The 18,654-nt window shown below is 65.0% G+C and overlaps 1 protein-coding gene across 4 annotated transcripts in view; it reads left to right on the forward strand.

The window, feature by feature from the left end:
- Positions 1–7,154: 7,154 nt before the first annotated feature.
- SBNO2 (strawberry notch homolog 2) overlaps positions 7,155–18,654 on the forward strand; it is a 48,840-nt gene continuing 37,340 nt past the window's right edge. For 2 of the 4 annotated variants that reach the window (XM_082737387.1, XM_082737391.1), the window contains exon 1: positions 8,976–9,119. The gene's annotated coding sequence lies outside the window, so the exon portion shown is untranslated. Of the gene's footprint in view, positions 7,364–8,975; positions 9,120–18,654 lie in introns of those variants that run through there. The other 2 variants (XM_082737388.1, XM_082737389.1) reach the window with 2 other exon arrangements.

An 18,654-nucleotide genomic window follows, 5' to 3' on the forward strand; every position in this document is an offset into this window, starting at 1 on the left:
GTGGGGGACCCCATTCTAGGTAGCCAGCCTCAGATTATCGATGGGGGGCTCTGGGGTACAGACTGCAGCCCCGGCTTACCGGCAAGGGCTCCAGGTTATAAAGGGTGGCCTCAGGTAACAGGTGGGGGCCCACCAGCCCCTCTGGAGCTTAGGCCTGGCCTCTGGCCTCTGCCCTCAACTCCTCCCCACACTCTGTCCCCCACACCTCTCTTTCCTCCTGCCCACCCCATGACCCCCATCCACACAGACACTTGTGCCCAGCTGAACCCCTTACCCGCCTCCCGACCCTCTCACGGCCCCCAGCTCTGACGCCAAGCTCCTTTTACCCCTCCCCAAACCAAGGACAGAGGAAGCCGATGGCCGTTCTGACCAGTGTCCTGGCCGGCCGCTCCATCCCGGATTTCCTTCTGCTCAGGGTGTCTCTTCCGTGTGGGGTTCTTTTTTTTTTTTTTTTTTTTTTTTTTTTTTTTTTTAAAGATTTTATTTATTTATTTGTCAGAGATAGATCACAAGTAGGCAGAGAGGCAGGCAGAGAGAGAGAGAGGAGGAAGCAGGCTGCCTGCTGAGCAGAGAGCCCGATGCGGGACTCGATCCCAGGACCCTGAGATCATGACCTGAGCCGAAGGCAGTGGCTTAACCCACTGAGCCACCCAGGCGCCCCCGTGTGGGGTTCTTGACCCCAGGCCCGTGCCCCTGCATGGACCCAGCTCAGCCCCATGCCCACAGAGAAGGGGCCCTGGGAGCCCGCGGAGTCCTTCCAAAGGGAGGTTGGCCCCACTGGGAATGCAGCCAGGGTTCCAGGTTAGGAAGTGGCTGGGAGGGGCAGGGTGTGGGGGCCTCTGCGGCCGCCAGGGGGCAGGCAGGGTTCACAGCCGAGTCTCTCCGCCTGGGGGGGGGGGTGCGAGGGGGAAGGGCGCCTGGCCACGGGTGCCTGTGCAGGGTGGGGGGGAAGGGGGGAGAGTGTGTGTCTCTGGGTGGGAATGGAATCCACTCAGGACCCCTCAGGGCAGGGCCATTCTGGGTCATTGCCATGTCCCCCCTCCCTTGTTGGACCTTGTCACACACTTGTCACAGACAGAGCAGGGATTCCCGGAGTCACACAACTTCCCTGTAAGCCGGGTCCCTCGGCTTTCCCAGACAGAATGTACCTCCTGAAGGATTTTGGAGACAATGTCTTGCTATGGCCCCTCATGTTTTTATGTTTAAGTAAGGTTTTGGGGGTTGAAAGGTAGTCCCTGAAAGAGATGTTCCCGCCCAAATTCCCAGAGTCTTGAATGTTTGGAAATAGGGTTTTGGGGGCGCCTCCGGGGCTCCGTGGGTTAAGCCTCTGCCTTCGGCTCAGGTCATGGTCTCAGGGTCCTGGGATCGATCCCTGCATCAGGCTCTCTGCTCCGCGGGGAGCCTGCGTCTCCCTCTCCCTCTGCCTGCCTCTCTGCCTGCTTGTGCTCGTGCTCTCTCTGTCAAATAAATAAAATCTTACAAAAAGAACCACATGAAAGTCCGTTCCAATGTCATGCAGCGTTTACAAGGAAGGGTGACAGGCTAGATGGCCTGCAGACCTCTCCAGGCAGCGACGCGGTCTCGCTCAAGCTTTGAGCTGCTCTCCAGAGGCCCACGAGTAGGACTGAGCCGTGCTAGACAGAGGGATCTTGGTGACATTCTTTGAAGGCTGGATCTAGCCGAGCCTGAAAGCAGTTGGATCAATGGGTCTCATGGGAGGGGTGACTCTGCCCCGCTATGGAACACTTGTGCTGGTCGCATGGTAGGGGGGAGCATGGGCCAGGAACGATGCTCCGCTCCCCACACCCCAGCACTGAGGACAGTTGCTCGATGCAAAGAACCATTTGGCCCCAAATGTCAGCCGTGCCTACGGGGAGAACCCTGAGTTAGATCTATCCCTGGACCTTTCAGTCCCAGGAGCAAAAAAATTCCCATCTACACACACATACACACACAAAGCCGGTTTCAGTTGCAGTTTCTGTCACTTGCAACCAAAAGATTCTAACGGAGAGCTGGGAGGGAAGATTCCTGCCGGGGCTTTTAGAGCCGGACGTGCGGACCGCTGGGGCAGAGCGCCCGGGGCAGGGGCCACGGCAGGGGAGGGGCAGGCGCCAGGCCCATGCTTTATGTAGTTATCGGCCTAGTTTTAGATCTATGGGCAAGCGGAAAAGGTGCTGTGGGGGCTCCTGCGTACCCGGCACCCTCCCCCTCGCTGAGAACCTCTCCCCTTAGCGTGGGACACTTGTCACCCATACGCTAGTGACTGATCTCCATTTAAGATTTCTGCGGTTCTCCCCAGTGTTCCTTTCCTGCCCCAGGACCCCGCTGGGATCCCACAAGACGCTCAGCTGTCGTGTCTCCTTAGGCCCCTCTGGGAAGTGACAGTTTACCAGACTCCCCTTGATTTTGAGGACTGGACCGTGTTGACGTTGGGAATTTCATAAATCCTCCCGTGCTTGGGGCTTGTGCAGTGTGATTCTCCGGGTGAGACGGGGACATGGGCTTTGGAGGAAGACCGCAGAGGTGAGGGGCCCTTCTCATATGGTCCTCTCAGAGGGCCCTGCTGTCCACACAGGCGACGGGTCAGTGGCCACGGAACTGTGTGAGCACCGGCGCGTCTGAGCCAGAGCCCCGACCGGACCCACCAGCGGATCCGTGACTCCAGGGTACAGGCCGCCTCTGCTGTGACATCTGTCATCCCGCTGTCGGTGGCAGTGGTCTTTCTGTTTTCAAGAGGTGGTGGTGGTTTAAGTAAGCTCTACGCCCAAGCAGGGCTGGGACTCAGGACCCTGAGATCAAGAGTCACACATCCTGTGGACTGAGCTGGCCGGGCGTTTCTCAATTGTCTTCTTTTTCTTTTGGTGAAATTCCCATAAAATCTTTCATTTTAAGATGTATATATATATGTATATATTTTTAAAGATTTTATTCATTTATTTGACAGACAGAGACACAGCGAGAGAGGGAACACAAGCAGGGGAGAGCCGGAGGGAGAAGCAGACTCCCTGCTGAGCAGGGAGCCCAATGTGGGGCTCGATCCTAAGACCCTGTGATCGTGACCTGAGCCGAAGGCAGATGCTTAATGACTGAGTCCCCCGGGCGCCCTAAAATCCAGCATTTTAAGCCACACCATTCAGCCACACTGGGTGCATGCACAGAGCCCCACGCCACTACCTCCCTGGTTTCAGACTATTTCGTTGTCCCTGAAACATCAAGTTCCCATCGCAGGCACCCCCTCCCCTCCCCAGCCCCCGGCCCCCCTGAGCCCCCTTCCTGTCCGTGGAGGAGCCTGGTCGGGACGTGTCACGCGCGTGGACTCACACCCGTGTGGCCTCCTGTGTCTGGTCCCCTCCCTGCGTGTCATGGGCTCGGGGACCGTCCCCGGGCAGTGCATGGGAATGCCTCGCTCCTGCTCGCGGCCGGGGGACACTCCCACGTGTGGGGGACCGCGTGAGTGTCTACCTGTTAGCCCTTCTTGGCTCTTGGGAACCGTGCCTCCATGAGGTGTTTTGCTTTCTTTAAACGTTGTTGCTATAAAGTGCTCACCATACCCCACGCCCTGCTGAAGGGTCTCTCCCCAAATTCTCACAAAAACTCTCCCTCGGGGGGGGGGGTACTATGATTATCCCCATTTCGTAGATGGGGGAAACTGAGGCACAGAGAAGTTTAATAACTTACCTGGGGTCACACAGCCACTGGGCAGCAGAACCAAGATTTGAACCGGAGGAGTCTGAACTCTGGGGTCCTACAGCTAGAACTCCCCCAGCTGGCAGGACGTGAGGTGACCCGCAGAAGCAGAAGAGCCCAGACCAGCTTAGGTGCCACCCCCGAAGCCCACACATTCTCTCCTGTTAAACCCAGATTGCCCCGCAGACTTGGAGGGTGCGTCTGACTTAGGGCTGGGGATTCTGGCTCCGTCCTAAGCCTGCGGAGATGGTGGGTGCTGGGGTCCCACGAAGTTCTCCAAGTGCCCCTGACATGCCTTGTCCCTCGGGAGCCTGGCCCCTGTGGTCCTATTGGACCTGGATGTGAGTCAGCCCAGACCCGGAGTTTCCCTTCAGGGCAGGGCAGATCCAAGGTGAAGGTTCCGGAAGTCCCAGCGCAGGGGACATCAGTGCTGGGACAGGCTGCTCAGCGGGATGACATGACCGCGGGGGTGGGGGTGGGGGCGGGGGCGGGGGCGGGGGTTTCATCTAGCGGCTCAGACCCTCACGGGCAGGGTGTCCTACTATCTCTGCCGTGGCCTGGGAGCCTCAGGGGGCCTGCCCTGCTCTCTGCTTCCCAGAAGTGCCGCCGTCCCCCTGGCCGTCGCACCCCGTCATCCGCCACCGACCCCTGCCTGCCTGGAGCCCCCCCCACTTCCCTCCCAGGCACACCCGCAGCCCCTCCCCCACCCAGCCCCCACTGCATCTCTGCTGGTGCTCCCCTTGCCCTCTTGGCTCCCCGGAGAACACCAAGCCGAGTCCCCTGTGACTTGGGGCTGTAGGTTAACCCCGGGGGAGGGGCACTTGAGGGCCCTCACCCACCCCCTACCCCAGCTCTTCTCCGGCTCAACCCTGGCTCACCACAGGCCCTTGACAGAAAGGAATTCAAAGTCTGGCTCCTTTGTTGGGTTTCGGGGCAGCAGCTCAGTGTCCTCAGAGCTGGAGATGAGGCCCAACAAGCGACCCCCGGGGCCACCGTGGCCGAGCTGCTCCACAACCTTCAGTGGCTTCCCGGTGCCCGTGGGATGAAGGCCTTGCCCTAGCTTTGCAGGCTCCCCATTGGCCCACTGCCCACCCCCCCAATCCTGCTCTCATGGCCTTCGCTGCTCTGGACCCCTGAGGGTGCTGGGCCATCTCCCTGCCCCTCCCCCACCGGGGGTGGACAGCCGATCCTCCTGGTCTTTCCTGCCTGTGCAACCCAACGACCTGGGGGTGGGGGGCAGGGGGGCGGTGTTTGCTCAGAGATCACCATGAAGCCGTGAAGCCTGGCAACCAGGGTGTCCCAGCCCCAGTGCAGAGGTGGGAAATCCTGTCTGGGGCGGATCTCAAACCCACTGGACGGGTTTGCTGTTCCCGGAAGTGTCCTGGCTCGAGGCCGCCCTGGTTGGGCGGGCGAGAGCCTATTCTGGGCTCGGGCCAGGGCAGTAGGGAGACAAGGGAGCCCAGGGTCCCTGGAGCCGGCCAGCCAGAGCTGCCTGAGGACACGTGGGGCCGGTGGCCGGTGGGCCTGGCGAGAGGGAGGTGGCTGGGCAGGGTGGGCTCAGCTGGGGAAGGCGGCTGGGCTAGCAGGAGGCAGAGGTAGTGGGTAGGACAGACGGAAGGACATGGGGGCAGAGACAGGAAGGGATGGAGCAGGAGGGCACAGACATGGCTCTGCCTCTCCCTCAGTTTCCCCTTCTGCTCCACGGAAAGGGCTGGAGAGGGAGAGAGAACAGGGGCATGGGGGGACGGATGGGGAGGCAGGAGCAGAGCCACAGACTGGGGGGGGGGGGCGCCAGGGGAAGTGGGCACAGAAAGGAGAAGCGGTGAGGGACCCTGAGCCGGGAGGCGGGCAGGGAGGCACTCCCACTGCTGGGGAACACTGGGGCTTTCCAGAATGTGGAGAAAACAGGAAGCAGCTTCATTCCCCACCCCCCCCCGTCGCACGGCCCCACTGGGGCCTGGCCCACCTGCCCCACCGCCCCTGCCCAGGTCTGAGGGTCTCTGTGGGAACGGGCAGGGGGCCAGGGGCCAGGCTCCTCCTCCCTGGTGAGGCCTCCTCCCTCCTCTGTCTCCTAGACGGCAGGATGGACCGAGCCCTGGAGGCCTTCCCAGGAGGGAAACTGAGGTTAGGGGTCTCCTCAGTCCTTCCCCAGATGGGGAGCCTGAGGGGGAGCCCAAGACTCTCCCCTCCTCGACCCACAGGGAAGCCCCCAGGGAACCTGACTCCCGGGGGGTCTGCAGTTCTCTGCCCTCTGAGTGCGCGCGGTGTTCTCTGGGCTCCCTCTTCGGGCCCTGCTCTTTGACGCCGGACAGTGCTGGGGTTCAGAGCCGCAGGCTGGGGTTCCCAGCCTGGCTCTGGGGTCCCATTTCTGCCTGTGGTCTCCCCACACTGGGTTGCCTGATCTCACCAAGAAAAACACGGGACTCCCAGTTAGATATGGATTTTACAGTTTTGTTTTTTGTTATTCATAAGATTCTGCTTACTTATTTGACAGAGATCACAAGTAGGCAGAGCAGCAGGCAGAGAGGGGAAAGCAGGGTCCCGCTGAGCAGAGAACCCAATGTGGCGCTCAATCCCAGGACCCAGAGATCACGGCCTGAGCTGAAGGCAGAGGCTTTAACCCACTGAGCCACCCAGGCACCCCCTAGATATGGATTTTAAATAAACAGATGCAACTTCTTCAGTGTAAGTGTATCCCAGCTACTGCCCGGGACGTACTTAAACACTAAAATATTATTCTTCGCGTACCTCAAATTCAGATTTAACTGGGTGTCCTGCCCTTTACCTCGTGGTCCTACTTCCTCCAGACGTCAAAATGCCTGGGGGAGGTTTGGGGCGGGGGTCTCTGCGTGGGACCAGGACAGAGGGAGGGCTTGGGGGAGGCTCTCTGACCCCCAGCCAGACAGACCTTCGGCCTTCCACGAGCCTGGTACCCATCCTGGGGGGTGAGGACATGGGGCACGTCTGACAAGCTGGGCATGTCCCTGCCCTCAGAGGGAGTCCTTCTGCAGCCCGAGCCAGAGAGCTGGGGCTCTCCAGGGCCCCCAACCCCACTGTTCAGAGCCTTATAAAAAAATCCCTCCTCCCCGGACCTCCAGCCCCAGGCTTCCTCGTGATGATCGACCCCTTCAACACTCACTTAGGTGACTCTGCGGCCTTTTCTGAGGAAAGATCCAGAAGTTATCTGGAAATACTCGTAAGGGCCAGATACTAGGCGCTGTTAGTTTGCAACTCAGTAGCCTAGAAGGCAGCTACGCTCATCACTCCCATCCCCATTTTACAGGTGGGCAAAGGGAGGCACAGAGAGGTTAAGTAACTTTCTGGGGGGTCACACAGTGCAGGAGCCAAGCTGCCCCCGAGGCCGGGCCTCCAGCTCTGCTGCTGTGTCCCTTCAGCTCTCCCAAGAGGCCTCTTGCAATTCCCTGGAAATCCCCGAATCTGACTAATTCCCTAGACATCCCCAGACTTGGCAGACTGCGCCCTGCTGAGACGGCTGGACCCACCCCGGCCTGGGCAGTCTGCCCCCATTCCAGGCAAAATTACCCAGAGGGACCGCGGGGTTTCTTGAGGTGGACGTGGCAGAGGCCGAGCCCATGCCTCCCCACGGCTCACCCTGCGACCCCGCGCCAGCTACCGGACAGCCCCGCGTCGCCGTTCACCCACCGGCCAAAAACAGGTAACAGCACTCCCTGCCTGGGAAGGTCACGCTGGGGACAGGGCCAGCCTCCTGGGTGTGTGACTCTGGCTCGCCCAGGCCCCGCACCCAGGGGCGCTGCTGTCGCCGTATTGACGTTCTGAATACTTTTTGGACAGGGGCTCTCCGTCTTCATTTCTCACTGAGAGCCGCAAATTATGTGGCTGGTCCTGTGTGGGGGGGGATGGGAAGATGCCCCCGGAAGCCACCTACGCCCCGTGTCAGCTTATTCTTGCTTTTGACCCTTACCTGTCCATCGCTCAGTATGGCTTATTTTCACTAGCTATGAAAAATGGTTTCAAAGTCAAGGCTACAACCCAAACTGGTGAAAACTACACATACCAATGCAAAGCTCGCTCTGAATAAACCATTTCTCCTCTCTGGGTCTCGGTTTCCCCGTCTACTTCCTTATGCTTGCGGGTTTGGATACCGGGAGTCTCTGGCCTGGCTTCTGTGGGGCAAACAGGTTTTAAACATACTCATCTTTACACACCCTTATGGGTCTGTGAACCGCTTTTATTTGCCCGGACCACCCTTCCTATGCTTGTCTATGGGCAAACTCCTACTTGAACTTCAAAGCCCCAGCTTCAACCCCCCACCCCATAATCTGTGAGGCAGAGATTTTACCCCTTCCTTGGCCCCAGGCCTGATCTTGCAGATGGGGGTATCTGGTCCTGGCTCTGTCTCTCCTGGACTGGGAGCTTCCTGAGGACAGGCCTGAGAACCGGGCCCTTTGGGGCCCCAGCTTTGTCCAGCCCAAGGCCAGACTCAAGAGTCTGCGGAACCGACAAGCACGTGGAGAGGTCACCTGTCATTTCAGGGGGCTGGAATGGGCACAGGAGGCCTCCGGCTGGGGGCGAGGTGGGGCCACGGTCCCAGGGCTTTCCGAGTCCACACCCAGCTAGGGAAGGGCTGGTGGCTCCCAGACTGGATCTGCCTGAACCGGCCTGGCCCCCCGCACGGTGATCCAATGGGCTCAAGTCACAGGGTCTCCAAGGTCCTGCCAAAGCCCAGTCCCACCTGCTCCCTGGCACCGCTGCGAATCCGCGCCTCATTTGCATCAGGCCCCAGGAGGCCCTAACCTGGAGCAAGCTAGACAGATGCCCAGGCGCGGTGCGAGGACCCTGCCCTCTCCGGGGACTCACCAGACGCCTGCCCCGCCCCCACCCATGTGTTGGGTTCCCTGCTAGGGGGTCCCCGAGGTCCCAGAACTCCTACTGGGGTGGAGACAAAGTAATAAGCAGACAGCTACTAGTGGGGAGGGAGAGAGCACGGCGGGCCGGGGCCGTCTCGGAGGGGTTCGGGGAGTATCTGAGGTGGGGGCTTCAGAGCTGAGATCTGGGTTACGGGAGAAACCCGGCGGCTTCAAGTTCCGGCGCGAGAGTGCAGGGTGGGGTGAGCCCGGAGGCGGCGCAGGTTCAACTCGATCTCCACGTTGGCAAAGGAGGAAACTGAGGCCCGCAAGGAAGCGACGTGCTAGGGTCCCAACAGAAGCGGGCGGGGTGGGACGCGAACCCGTGGCCCCCTCAGGGAGCCGTCAGGGGCTCGGGCAGACCAGGGCCCCGCCCCGCCCCGCCCCCAGAGAGCCCGCCCCCCAGAGGCCCCGCCCCGCGGCGTGACCGGAAGTGAGCGGGGCCCCCAAGATGGCGCCCGAAACCCGGAAGTGAGCGCGGCCGAGGCGAAGCTCGGAGAGACGGAGGCGCCGCGGGCTCCGCGCCCGGCCGGACCCAGGTCGGAGGTGAGGCGCGTCGGTCCGACGCTCGCGGCGACTCCGCCGCTCCCGCCCGGCCTGAGCGTGCGCGCCCCCACCCGCTCGGGCCCCGGCCAGCCGCGGCCGCCCGCGCCCCGGGCCAGGGGAGCCGGGGTTCCGGGGCCGCGGGCGGAGGGAGCGCGGCGGCGAGTCCCCGCCTTCCCCGGCGACCCCCCGACCCCGCCCTCCGCCGCGAGCCCTGGCCCCGCCCTCCTGTGCGACCCCCCCCTCCGACCCCGCCCTCCGCCGTGAGCCCGGGGCGCGCGCTCGCCCGGGAGCCCCGAGCTCGCCCTCCTCGGGGACCCCCGCCGGCCCCCGGCCCCCGGCCCCCGGCCCCCGGCGCGCTCCCAGCGCTGCCGCGCCCCGCGTTCGGTGCCCCCGGTGGAGGCGTCGTCACGGCGACCCCCCGCCCCTCCCTCCGGGTGGCCCCAGCCCCCGCACTCCCCGGGGCCCCCACCCCTCGCCTCTGGCGGCCTCTTCCTCCGGGGCCCCAGCCCCTTCCTTTCCCGCGGCCCCCGACCCCGGGCCCGCGGCGACCCCTGCCCTTTCCTCCTCTCCGGGCTCGGGGGCGCGGGCTGCCGCTCGCCGCGCTCCGGGAGGGGCCGACCCTCTGGTCTCGCGGCTTTGGCGCGGGGGCGGCCGGCTCCGGGCCGAGGCCGCAGAGCCTTGTGCCTGCGTGGGAGCCGCGAGGACGGGGCGGGGAGGGGGAGACGCGGAGGGCAGCCTGGGGGGGGGGTGGGAGGTGATGGTGGGAGGTGATGCCGCCTCCCTGCCGCCCTCCCCGGGGTGCGAGGTGCGGGGTCTGGGGTCAGGGAGCAGCAGTGTGGACGGCCGGGCCGGCGCTCCTGGGGGGCCTCGGGAGTCTGTCCGCCTGCCCTTCCCAGTGGTCAGGAAAGAGGCGAGTCTGTAAAAAGTGTTGGGGCACCCCCGGCTTCTGCTTCCCAGAACGGACCGAGTCCCGCCTGCTCTGAATGCCCTTCCTGCCTGGCCGGCGCCTGGCCGGGCTCGTGGGTGCCGTGTGTTTGCGCGCTGCCCGGGAGGGGGTCGCGCCCGAAGCTGGCCACGGGGAAGAGCGCCCGTGGTGTGGGGTGTGATTTCACCGGGCGGCCTGGGGGCTGCTGCCCCGCCTGCGGGGTCTTCCCTGTGGACGCTGGGAAAGCCTGGAGGAGGCTGGGGCCGGACCCCCAGGAAAGAAAGATGGCCACCTGTCAGAAGCAGGACACCCCGAGGCCGGTGGAGGGCTCGTGGGGCTCTGCACTTCACCCCGTCCCGCTTCCTGGCTGTGGGGGGCGCTTGTGAGCAGGGCGGCTGAGTGTGTCGGTCTTTGAGGCCGAGACCCTGGGCCTGTTGGCCCCGCTGTCTGGTTTCTCTGGGCGGGAGGCCCCAGAGGTGGGCGCTGGCCGCTCAGAGCTTTGTGCTGTGGACCACGGTCCCCCAGGACATCCACCTGTGGCGTCCTCAGAGGGAGCAGGGACCATGAAATCTGGGCCCTGGGTGGGCGGGCCAGGGAAGGCAGGGCAGGCCAGTGGCTCCAGGGCCCCACATGGTGGGGAAGATGCCGCCGGGCACCCGGCAGACCTCTGAGGAGCCCCGCAAGTGCAGGGCACTGACGTGGGACAGGCCGCCGTGGGGGGTAGGGGGAGGCGTGCGGGGGGCTTTGGAGGGCGAGAGGGCACGTTTGTTGAGCTCGGAGGATCTGAGCAGACTGTCTGTTCACACCTGCCCAGCCAGCACCTGCTGGGGTGTGCGTGTGTGTGTGTGTGTGTGTGTGTGGTGGGGACATCCGTGTTGTGGCAGAGGGCTGGGGGCACGAGATTTCCAGGAGAGCCTGTCCTGCGGAAGAGGTAGTGCCTTCGCGGCTGGGGCCGGGGTGGAGCCGTGTGCCGTGTGCCGGCAGACAGCCCAGGGCCGGCGCCCTCCAGCTGCGTGACCTTGGTTCAGTCACTGCCCGGGCCTGGGGGGACACCAAGGCCGGCTCCCCGTCCGCTGCGGGCAGGGCCTCCGCTGGGGCAAGACCAGCTCGGGCTGGCCCAGCTTAGTTCCAGCAAAGTGTCAGAGGCCCCTCCAGCAAGGGCCAGGCCGGAAACGCTGACGGAGCGAGCTTGGCTGGGAATAAAGAGGCAACTGTGTCCAGTCCCCAGAGGCCGTCTCCCTCCCGGGATGGCCTCCTCTGGATAAGAGGCCTTTAGGGCGGCGGGGCGGGGGTGGGGACCTGCTTGCGGTCCGGGGCTGGTGGCGGGTGGCCGGGGCAGACGTCACCTAAACGTGTGAGCCCTGCGGGACTGAGTGTGGAGTGGGGAGGCGGTCCCGGGGTGCCCACGTGTGGGCATGTGTGTGCAAGTGCGTGTGTACGTGCAAGTGTGCACCGGCTCAGGCGGCGTCCCCATGAGTGTGGGGGCACGTGGCGCGCAAACACGTGTGTGCGTGTCCGTCTGCTCCCTCCTGCGTGCGCCGTGTTGCGTTCTCCTGTGCTGCGTGCCTTTGTGCGTACGTGTGTGTGCACTCAAGAGAGGGTGCGTCCCACGTGTGGAACGGGTCCCACGCAGCCTGGAGTGTGTCAGCCACCGCTCCCGCAGCCAGGGGCTGTGTGCTGGGTCGGCAGGGAGGGCTGGGTGCAGCACAGCCCCAGGGAGCCAGACACTGGGGTCTCCCCGGTCGCTCTGGCCCGGCTGGGTCCTGCCCTGTTCTGCCCAGACCTGCATGCAGCCGCGAGTCCTCCCCGCCGAGGGGACCCCAGTCCCTGTCCCTTGGAACGGCCTTCCCCCACTCCTGCTGTGCAGACTCCTTCATCTTCCCGCCCTTGGTGACAGCAGGTCCTCGAGGCCCCCGTTTCCCTGGCTGCTCGGCGGGTGACTCGGGTGAGAGTGAGGGCCGCGTTTCTGGTGCTCGGGCCCCGTCCCAGCTTGCCAGGCCCCCAGGGGAGGCAGAGAGAGACTGGTCGTTTGCTATCATGTGGACAGACCTCAAAACTCGACAGGTAGGGAGGGAACCAGACACAGAAGGCCCCACGGCGTGTGAGTCCGCGGGTGTGACACGCCCACACCAGGCTCCTCCACAGGCAGGGAGGGGGCTCGCGGGGTTGGGGGGCTGGGGTTGACGGCTGATGGGGACGGGGCTGCTTTCGGGCGGATGGAATGTAGTGGCGCTCGACGGAGGTGACGGTTCCACAACTCGGGGAACGGTCCAAAAACTACAGTTGTGTACCTAAACGTGTGACGTGGGTGGCTTGTGGATTGTGCCTTCCCCAGAACCAGAAAGGGTTTTTAAAAGAGGCGGGGCCTGTCCTTGCTGCTCAGATGCCGGTGCTCTGCGGCCCTGGGGGTGAGCCCTGAGCCTGGGCCCTGCTGTCCCCTCATCCAGGCACAGGTCGGCTGTTGGGCGTCTCCTGGCCTCCGGGGGGCAGAGGATGTGCTGTCGCTGTCACGTGTGTGACAGCTGGGCGCCCTCACCAAACTCCTGCTCTGTCCCAGACCACCGCCGCGGGTGGGCGTGGCGCGGGCCTGTGAGACGTAGTCCTGGGCGCTTTTTTGACTTCTGGTGTCGGGGTGCCTCGGGTCAGCCCTGATTGCCTGAGGACCCCCCACCCCGCCGCCCCACCAGGCCAGGTGACTGTGGGAGAGGAGTGATGCCGTACGGCCCCGCCTAAGTTCATCCATTCACTGTAGGCCCTCCTCGGGCAGCTGCAGGGGTGCCCACCCCACGCTGTCCACGCGTGCTGGGTGGGCACAAGGCCGAGGGAAGCCGCGAGGCGCCTGTCAGGGAGGAGCATGTATGTGGCCCCTGCTGCGTGGTGGGGGAAGCGTCTGGCCTCGGCGCGTCCCTGGGCACTCGCGGTGTGTCTCTGCGTCTCGGGTACCTGCTCCTGCGGGTCCTGCTCCGGAGCCCCGCAGCAGGGGAGCCCCCGCCGGCCCTCGGGGCACACAGTTCCCGGGGTGTCTGTGCCTCCCGGAGTGGGCTCTGTGGGCTGCCAGCTGCCGCGGGTGCCGTGTGCTCCTTGCGGGTGGCTCCGGGCCGGCGCCCAGACGCCCCGTCTGGGTTGGCCTCTGTCACCTCAGGACAAATCCCCGAATGAAACTGAAAGAGGCCTTCGTGCCCTCGTTCCTAGGTCTGCTCCGTCTCAGGTGCCACGTGTGCCGTGTTCTGGAAGGCAGGTCGCCGGTTTCCTGGGAGTCCCGGCCCAGAGGGTGGGGGGCTGCCGGCGCAGGGCGCTGGGACGGCCGGGGAAGGGCTGCGTCCGGCCGCAGGGCTGCAGCGGGCCGTCAGCTTTTATGGCCCTGACTCACCAGGTGGGGCCACCACCTCTGGGCCCCGGATGGCCCAGGGGTGCCGGGAGTGGCCGGTGTCCTGCCAGCGGAGCCGGCATCTTCCTCGGCACGTGGGGCACTGAGGGGGGCCGCCCTGGCTCCGGCCCCGGCCCCATGCGTGCCCTCGTCAGGCGTGGAGCTGGGAAGGTGGGCTCGTTTGCCGGTTCAGACCCTTGTCTCCCCTGCCGGGGCTCCCCGGGCATCCGGGTCTGTCTGTGGCTGGGTTTGCTCGGGGGCCGCACGGGTCACGGTGCGGCCTGGGACGGCTCCGGGTGTCTGGGTGTCCTCCTTGGCCACTCGGCCTGGAAGCTGTGGAGTGGGCGCGGAGGACCCCCCTCCCTCTCCTGCGGGTCCCAGTGAGGTTCTGAGCTTGGCGCTTGCGGCACACGGGCCGTTGGAGCCTCTCCCGGTGTCATTCGGGCAAACATGAGCCCGTCGGCATTATCAGGGGGTTTTCGTCAGACTCCAGCCGTCCAGGAGCTCCCACAGTTTTGAGGTCGGTCGCTGTCGGGGGCCATCAGGAACAGCTGTGGGAAGGGTTCTAGGTGGTCACGGGCTGGTGGGTGGGGGTTCTAGGCTGACCAGGGCCGGCACTGTGGAACCTGGAGGCAGGCGCCGCGTACAGGGAGGGTGTGGACATGACGCTGGATTGCTGCCTTGGAGAAGTCGGGCCCGGCACCCCCAGACCTAGGCCTGCCACTTCTCTTGGAGGACCAGCCCACCCGACGCCCTGGGTCGCATTCCTGCATGGCAGAGGCTGTGTTGCCCCAGCGGGGCCCCTCCCCACCTCTCTGAGGCCTTGGGGAAGCCCCCCAAGAAGGGCTTGCTGGGGCTTCTCTTCCCCAGACCCTGTGAGCTTGGGGGAGGCAGGGGCGGCCTCGCTGCCCACCAGTCCGCTTACGAGCTGCGCGCCAAGGTCCGCGGCTCCGTGACAGTCCCAGAGAGCAGGGCCCTCAAGGCCCCTGAGATGCGGGTGACCCCGGATGTCCCCGGGCCCCGGCGTCCTCACAGGCCCTCGGAAGCAGAGAACTTTCTCCACTGGAGGCCGAAGGGGAGCGAGAGACTCGAAGCCCGAGTGCGCCTCCGTGTCTGCGGCCGGTGACGGGGACATGGGCCTCCTGTCCTGCTGACGGCTGCGCGGGCTTGCCGGGGAGTCTCTGCAGAGCACCCGGTGTGAAGCCCCGGCCCCGTGAGGCCCAGGGCGAGGGTGGCGAGCCAGCCTGGACCCCGTCCTGTGGGGCGTGAGACAGTCGACGCAGCTGCGCGGACTGCTCAGGCAGGGCCGTTGGCCACGGGAGAAGCGGAAACCGTTCCCGGCTCTGTTCGCAGGTCTCCGGGTGCCTGCTGCCACACCGCGGGGGCCTCCGGCCTCTTCCCAGCAGTGGGCACAGCATCCAGCCCGGTGCCGGTGTTCGCCGGGGATGGAGCACGGGAGACTGTGGGGCATGGGTGCTGTGGCCAAGACCAGCCACAGCTCCGAGGGGCCTTCCCCTCCTGCGGGACACCAGGAGCTGGTGTTTGGGCAAAGGTCCCTGTGATGCTCTTGGCGCCAGGTGGGTCTAAAGGGGCCTGAGGGGGTTGCTGACTGGTCAGGCCGCTCACCCAGGACTCAGGGACCCAGCCATGGGCGGCAGGAGCCCCTGTGCTAGGCAGAGAGACGTGGCATGCGAGCCAGCCTGAAGCAAGCCCGAGAGCACGCAGGAGACCGCCCACTGTGTGGACAGAGTGGGGCACACGGCGTCAGTGGGCCAGAAAGTCTGGGGCCAGTGGGATTTGGCCTAAACGTGCTCCGGGGAAGACGATGTGGGTGTCAGAGGAGACCACAAGCTCCGTGCATGTAGTGCCTTTTAGAAACCGCGAGCGAGCCCGAGACCGAGGAGACACTTCCCAGAGGGGGCCACGTGGAAGGTGCTCAGCACTTGTCGGCGGCGGCAGCGTGGACAGAGGTTTAAGGGTCTGGGCCGCTGAGGGCGGGTAGCGGGTGCTGGAACAAGCGGGTCGTGCCGCCCCTTGGCAAACCGCATGCCTCTCCCCGCTAAAGCTGAACTGAATCCGGAGGTGGAGGGGCCCTGGGGACCCCCGAGATCCGGGCTCAGATGCCCTCAGCCGTGACTGAGGAGGCTCCACGTTCTGGTCCCCATGTCCTCCGGGCCCTGGGCGGGCGGCATGAGGGACTCTGTGCCCCCGAAGCCATGCCCGTAGGGCTGCTGGGGGAGTGCAGCGACTGGCCCCCTCGGGCTGCTCGCCTCTGGCATGTCCTGTACACTCAGGTGCGGCCTGCCCGAGCACCTGGCTCCCTGCAGGGCCGGCAGGCAGTCCCTTCGCCCCGCCCGTCCCGGGGCTGTCACCGAGGGAGTTGGTCTCTCCTGGACCGGGGTGGGTCCGTGGGCCCACGGCTGGCAGAGGCAGGCAGCGAGCCAGAGGCGAGCCCACATCTGTCTCCAGAACCCGGTCCCAGGCTGTCTGCGTTTGCCCGGGGCCGTCTTCGCCCGGCATTCTGCTTCTCCAGCTGCAGTTTCTCCCGGGGGCCGCCGTCCGCTGCGTGTGAGGAGAGCGCGGGCATCTGCTGCGAGCCTGGCGGCGCCGGCGACGGTCGCAGGCACGTGCCTGTCCCTGCACTCGGCTCCCGGGGTGGCGTGCAGTGTCCCACGTGCGTCCCCCACACACGGTCGAGCTCTGCCGCTTCTGCTCTTGGGGGTCAGGCTCGAGGGACAGGCTGTGTGGCGGTCCTCCTGCCAGGGCCGCCTCTGCTCCCAGTCCGCTTGCTGGTCTGCGTTCAGCCACGCGTTGACCGAGCCAGGCCAGGGCTGAGGTGTCTGGTGTGGAGGAAATGTGGGGCCTCCCCCCCGCCCCATGCCTGTCCCCAGGACGCCTCTTCCTCTGTGGCCCAGGAGCACGGGAGGTTTTGCAGGAGCCCTATCGGTTGAGACACTGCTCCTGGGCAGCAGGTCTGTGGGGGTGGGCTCTGGGGTCCTGCAGGTCACCTTTCTCTGCATTGACAACAGAGCTGGAACCCCAGCCCCTGGACGGCTGTGCTCCGAAATGGGGACTCTGGGTGCGCTCACCTTATGCTTCTCATCCCCCTTCCTGCCCTGCCTGAGCTGTGCACAGGGGACCAGGGCCCCTGCCTGGCTTAGGCATCCCAGAGCCTCTCATTCCAGACGCGTCCCAGGAACTCTGTAGAAATCCCAGGTCACGCGCTCGGTGCCAGCCTGGCCTGGAGCTCTGGGTCGGCAGCGCTCCCAGCCCCCAGGGCTTGCAGGGCTCTGGGCAGAGGGTTGGGGCGGCTCCAGCTAGGGTTTGCTTCCTCCTCCAGGCCTAGTGTCCCCGGGGGCGGGAGCCTTAATAACTGACCACACTCTGGGCCGCTAGAATCACAGAACTTTGCTGTCTCTGGTCCCAGAGCCCATAAACCTGAGCTCAAGGTGTGGCAGGGCCGGGCTCCCTCTGGGGGCTCTAGGGGAGGGTCCCTCCTGCCTCTCCAGCTCCCAGGGCTCCGGTGCTCCTCGGCGCGCGGCTGCGCGGCTGCGGGGCTCCGGCACCCGTCCCCGTGGGGCGCGGTTGCCTCAGCATGTCCGCCTCTCCACCCCCCACCCCCGCCCCATCCTGGGATCCCAGGACCTTCCCTCAGAGTCAGGTGGGAGGCAGGTCAGAAAGGCTGCCATCTCCTACCCAGGGGGAGGCCAGCAAGTCCCAGCTGCCCAGAGACACAGTTTCGGGGCAACCTGATCCTGGCCTGGCGGAGTGCAGCCGAGGGAGTCAGCCGCGGTGGGCCTGTGCTCCGGGCGGTCGGGACAGCCTGCTCAGATGTGTGGGGGCTGAGCCAGCAGAGCTGGGGGGACAGCTGAGGGGGTCAGCAGAGGGGCTGGGTGCCGGCAGATGCCTGCTGGCTGGGGGCGTGTCGGGGTCAGCCTGTCCCAGGCTGTGGCCTCTTCCCGCGCTGCACTGCCCCGTTGTCTTGTCTGGGCCACCGAGTCCCTGCTCTTTTCGTTTTACAGTGACTCATTTGAAAACCTGGTCTCAAAAAGAAATTGTGGGAACGTAAACCACGACCGTGAAGCGCGGGCCTGTGTGGGCACCCACGCCTCACCTGTCATGGGATGTTCTAAAAATACACCCCGGGCCCACTAGGGTGCTGAGCTCTGAGCCAGCCCCGCTTTGTCTGGGTTTTGTCCCCCCGTGCCTGGAGAGCCCACCTGGTGCCCACCGGGGCTGGTCCTGAAGCAGCTGGCGCCTCCCAGGGACGGGGCTCGGGGGCCCGGGCAGGGTTCTGCGGGCAGCGCTGGGGAGTGGGAAGTGGGGGAGGTCAGCCGAGGCAGGAGAGCAGGGGACTAGGGCAGGTGGGGTCCTGAGGGTGTGCAGAGGGGGGGGCTGGCCGGGTACCTTGGGAGTCCGGGGGAGCAGGAAGCCTGAGCCTGTGGAGGCTCTGGGGTGGTGGGAAGTGACATTGCAGGAAGGGGGTTCTGTAGGGCGGCCTCGGGGGGATTAGGTGGGTGTGGGGGTGGTGGTAGAGTAGCGGAATCTAACATCTGCTCTTCTGAGGCGTGATTCAGTGTCTTTCACTGTATTCCTAGTATCCTACAACAGCGCCACTACCTAATTCCGGAACATTCCATCAGCCCGAAAGCTAGTTGTGTTCCCATCAGCGATCACGTGGCTGGTGGCCCCCATGAGGTCCTTCCTGTCCCTGGAGGAGCCTGGTGTGGGCGTGTCACACGCCTGGACTCACACCCCGTGCCCTTTTGTGTCTGGTTCCCTCCCTGAGCGTCGTGGACTCGGGGCCATCCCTGGGCAGGGCACAGGCGCCTTGCTGCTGCTGGGGCCGAGCAGGCGCCCGTGGGCAGAGCGGCCACGTTGTATGTGTCGTCTCTCCCTTTCGTGGACCTGGGTGTTCTGTGACTGGTGTGACTCCTGCCGCTGTGGACACAGGTGGACAGGTTTTGTGCGGACAAGTGTTCTCACCTCTCCTAGGGTTCCGGGGAAGCTGCTTGTTGTAACCCCACGCTCCCTGGCCTCGGGTGGTGCTTCCTAACGGAGTAGCCCAGGGCTCTGGAGCCGCAGAGCCTGGGAGCAACCTGCTTGTGGGAAGGGGTTCAGCTTCATTCCGGGACGTGGCTGCCGAGAGAGGGAAGCTGTGGCAGGCGGGGCGTGGACAGGGCTCACCGGGAGGTCTGGCGGCGGCGTGCACGAGCACCTGCTACCGAAGGGGCGGCCCCCGA

The sequence above is a fragment of the Mustela nivalis genome (assembly GCF_964662115.1).
Source record: "Mustela nivalis genome assembly, chromosome: 1".
Taxonomy (NCBI): domain Eukaryota; kingdom Metazoa; phylum Chordata; class Mammalia; order Carnivora; family Mustelidae; genus Mustela; species Mustela nivalis.